This window comes from Fukomys damarensis, unplaced genomic scaffold, assembly GCF_012274545.1.
Source record: "Fukomys damarensis isolate Sample0158 unplaced genomic scaffold, DMR_v1.0_HiC HiC_scaffold_33, whole genome shotgun sequence".
Taxonomy (NCBI): domain Eukaryota; kingdom Metazoa; phylum Chordata; class Mammalia; order Rodentia; family Bathyergidae; genus Fukomys; species Fukomys damarensis.
In genome coordinates this window covers 19181234-19186273 of record NW_022900945.1, presented here as the reverse complement: position 1 = coordinate 19186273, position 5040 = coordinate 19181234, and positions in this window count along the sequence as shown.

The following is a 5040-nucleotide window of genomic DNA, read 5'->3' as shown; positions in this document are numbered from 1 at the left end:
AAAAAAAAAAAAAAAGAAGAATATCCAGAAAATAGCAAAGTTGCAATTTCTGCTTGATAACATTGCTGTTTTGCTTTACTATTATGAGTCCCTCTCCTTATTCATTTGTGTGTACATGTTACGTTACTGATTTGATCAGATGCACATAGTACCCATCCATTTTCTTCACCAATTTGAAAACATTTTTCCAGTTTTATCAATGTTTGAAAAAATACAGCTTTTGATATTAGCTATATTAGGATAAAGTACTTTGAAAATGAAGACTAGGTAAAAATGGAGCTTAAATTTTTGAGGATCACAAAATATTTTAACTTTAGTCCTTGAAAACTGTAAAGTATGTATCTTTAAAATGAAATGCAAGCATTTCCCTTAGTGGGATATGGTAGACTGTTGTTTTGTACTTTAGAACCAAATGTATCATTTAGCCATTGACAAGCAATTGTATGTACTACTCAACTATTTCTGATTTCATATTCTTTTTTTAATTAAATTTATTGGTACATTTTAGGTATATGTCATGATCACATTCATCATAGGGAATTTGTACCTGTACATGATATATCTTGATTCTTTTTTCCCATTCCCTCCCCTTCCTTCAACCCTCTTCCCCTCCTTATTTACAAAAGCTTTGTTTCCACTTTTTCGTTTTCTCATATTTTTTTCCTTTCCCTTCCTTCCTTTCCCCACCTCCCTCCCTCTAGTTCTGCTATCCATCTGGACATTTTCTTCCTACTTCACAATATCTGTTGGTCCTCATTTACACTTTCAGTTTCTCACACCAGAGAAGCAATGTATTTACATGTGTGTCTGATTTATTTCACTTAAGCGTATCCTCTCAAGGTACATCCATTCAGCTGTAAATGTCTCATTTATCTTCCTTTATGGCTGAATAGTACTCCATTGTGTAAAAAAAAACTTTATCCGATCATTGCTTGATGGGTATTTGGGCAGTTTCCAAGATTTAACTGATACAAACTGTGCTGCTATAGACATGAATGTGCATATATTGCTGTGGTATTGCTGTGGTATGATACTTTTAATTCTTTCTGGATGATACCAAGGAGGGGAACTGCTGGATCCAATGAAACCTCTAGTTTTAGTTTTTTGTGGAATCTCCACACTGACCTCTACTGTTGGTGTGAGTATAGACCGGTCTAATTTCCTATTCTTTCTGAATAAAGTACCAAAACTCCTTAGCCTGCCCTTTGGTAGCCTCCATGACGTTAATCTTAACCTAATTTTACAACAATGTCACTTTATTTCTTTTCTTTTCACCCTCAGTCACAAACCATCTTTGAAATCAATTTCATTCTTCTGTACATAGATACCAATTTTCCAGCACCATTTTTGTCAAAAAAAGCTTTTTTTAAGTTTTATTAGTATATGTTTGCAGTACATAATGAGTGCCCAGCATACCATTTATTGAAGAGATGATCCTTTCCTCATATCTTTTTGGTGGCTCTGTCGAAGATAATTGACATGTATCCATAAGTTTATTTCTGAGTTCTGTTTCATTAGTTTACACGTCTACTTATATGAGAATATAATGTTTTGGCTATTATCATTTTGTAATTTTCTGATACTATTTGAAATCAAGAAGTGTGATATATCCAGCTTTGTTACTCTTTTTCAGGATTGCTTTGACTACTTAGGGTCTTTAGTACTGTATGAGTTTTAGGATTTTTTTTTTCTACATCCATGATAAATGCCTTTGGAATTTTGATAGCGATTGCAGTTGATCTATAAGTTGCTTTGAGTAGGATGGACATTTAACAAAATTCTTCAAGTCTGTAACATTTATCTTTCCATTTATTTGTGCTTCAATTTCAGTATATATCTCTTTACCTCCATTCTTAATTTTATTAAGTATTTTGGCTTTTCTGCTATTGTAAATTGGGGTTTTTTAAGTTCATTGCATGTGCGCAGAAATGCAACTTAACGGAATTCATATTCTAACACTGATGGGTGGATTCTAGGTTCTTCAGTATATTAAATCATGTCATTTTCAAACAGACTGTTATCTATTCTTGATTTGGATGTGTTTATTTTTCTTGTCTAATTGCTCTGGCTAGGACTTCTACCATTGTGTTGAATAGAAGTAATGAAAGTGTGTACCCTTAAGGTGCATACCACTATTGTAATTCTAGAGGATTCTGAATTTGACTAGTAATGCTTATCAGTGAATTTTATGCATTAATATATTTTTATGCTATTAGTGTCCTTTTATCTCAGCTTGGAAAACTCCCTATACCATTTCTTATAAGCTAGGACTACAGCTTTTGTTACCAAAAAAGGATTTCTGGGACTGCTTTGGAATGTGCCAACAATGATGAGGTAAGTGCATTTGAAGTAAAGCATAATATTTTGAGGGGTCTGATGGCAGTGTGTCTTGTATTATAAATTCACTTTTTAAGATTTAAACATTTTTTTCTATCGCACCTTGAACATTGTTTTGCTTAATAGTGTCTCTAAAGCTTTCTTTATAATTGCATTTTTTCATTTTGCTCCTATGACTAGATAATTCTAGGAGACTTATCTTTGAGTTCACTGATTCTTTTATTTGATTGTGTCTATTGTTGAAGCTCCCTTGAAAGTTTTACTTCATTTATTATATTCTTCAGCTCTGGGATTAGTCTGTGTGAATTTTCTTTCTTTATTAGACTTCTTTTGTTCCTGTATTATTTCCCTAATTTTGTTTAGTTGTGTATCTCTGTTGCCTTGTAGTTCACTCAACTTCTTTAAAAGGATTATTCTTAATTCTTTGTCATTTAGTTCATAGGTCTCAATTTTTTTAATTTTCTTATTTTTATTAGTACATTTGCAGTACATAATTATTGCATGCATTGTGGAGAATTGGTACATATACATAACATCTCAACTTGTTTCCTTTTCACCTCTAGCCTTTTAAAAAAATTTTTACCAGCATCAAATTCAATATTTTATAAGTCCTTATCAAGTTAATTAACATAAATACAGAATAAGAGCCAGGGTAACAGGCTAAAAAACACATCACAGTTATACTCAATTAGGGTAACGTTTTGAATACATTATCCATGCTGGATTGCAATAACTTTTCTTCTTTTTTGCTCTTGTCTGTCTTTTGCTTTGCACTGTATTTATATACTGGGTTTTTCATAGAAAAGAAACCATATGGTATTAAAGCTTGAGTATCTGATTCACTTCGCTTACAATCTCAAGGTACATCCATCTTTCTACCAATAACTCGTTTATCCTTTATGGCAGAGTAGTGCTCCACTCTGTAAAAATGCAACATTTTCTTTTCTTTTTTTTTTTTTTTTTTGTGGTACCAGGGATCGAACTCTGGTCCCTGCACTTGCAAGGCAAGTGGTGGAACTACTGAGCTAAAACCCCAGCCCTGCAGCATTTTCTTTATCTTTTCACTTGTTGATGGGCGTGTAGGCTACTTCCAAGATTTAACTATTGTGAATTGTGCTACTATAAATATGAGCATGCATACGTCACTGTGAGATGTTGTCTCACTTTTTTGGGAAGATACCTAGAAGGGGAATAGCTGGGTCAAATGGAATTTCAATTTTTAGTTTTTTGAGAAATTTTCATACTGGTTTCCATAGTGCTTGTACTAGTTTACACTCCCACCAACAGTGGGGATCCCTTCCCCTTACCTCACAGCCTCTCCAATATTTGTTATTGTTCCATTTATTGACAGTAGCCATTATTTCTGGAGTAAGATAGAATCTCAGTGTCATTTTAATTTGTATTTCTCCAATTGCCAATGATATTGAACATTTTTTCATGTGTTTATAAGGCCATTTGTACTTCAGCTAAGAGTGTCTATTTCAGGTGCCTTTTTTTTTTTTTTTTTTTTTTTTTGATACCAGGGATCGAACTGTGGTCTTTTGCACTTGCAAGGCAGGTGACGGTACCACTGAGCTAAATCCATGGCCCAGATGCCCATTTTTTGATTGGGTCTTTAAATTTAGTGGATCTAATCTTTTTGAGTTCTTTATATAGTCTAGATATTAGTCTTTTCTCAAAGGAGTAGCTGGCAAAAATTTTTTCCCATTCAGTAGGTTTTCTCTTCACTGTTGATGGTTTCCTTTGTTGTGCAGAATCTTTTTAATTTGATTTATTGATTTCTGGTATTTTTCGTTGTGCACCCAGGGCTCTGTTCAGAATGTCTTTGCCTATGCCTATCTTCAAGGGTTTTACCTCTTTGTCTTCTGGCCGGTTGTTTTTTGGTTTGGGGTGTTTTTTCTTTGTTTGTTTTATTTTGTTTTTAATATTTAGATCTCTGATCCATTTTGGTTTTAGTTTAGTGCGTGGTGAGAGAGATGTATCTGGAGGGTAGCAAGTTTTCCCAGCACCCTTTGTTTAAAGAGGCTATCTTTCCTCCAGGGAAAGTATTTGGCTCCTTTGTCAAAGGTAAGACAGCTGAACATGCTTTAGAGTTTCTGCATCCTCTGTTCTGTTCCAGTGATTCAAAAGTCTGGTTTTGTTTTTTGTTGTCATTTTGGTTTTTCGTTTTGTTTGATTTGTTTTGTTTTGTTTTATGTTTTTTTCTTTTGTTTTGGTTTGTGCTTTTTGTTTGGGGGGGTTTTGTTTTTTGTTTGTTTGTTGCCAGCAGCTTGCTGTTTTTAATTACTGTAGCTTTATAGTATAACTTGAAGTCCTGCCTTGCCTATGTTGCCCAGAATTGCTTTTACTATTCTAGGTCTTTTCTGGATCCATAAGAATTTTAGAATTGCTGTCTCTAGTTCTATGAAGAATGCTGTTGGTATTTTGATTGGGATTGTATCAAAACGATGTTACAGTTTTGGAAGTATGGCCATTTTTACAATATTGGTTCTGCCTATCCAGGAACAAGGGATATTTTTCCATTTTCTGATGTCTTCTTTGATCTTCTTTTTTCAGAGTACGGTAGTTTTCATTGTAGAAGTCTTTCACTTTCTTGGTTAGGTTGATTCCTAAGTGTTTCGTTTTTCTTGATGCCATTGTGAAAGGTATTATTTCCCTAATTTCTCTCTTGGTGAGTCTGTTACTGGTGTACAGGAAAGCTAT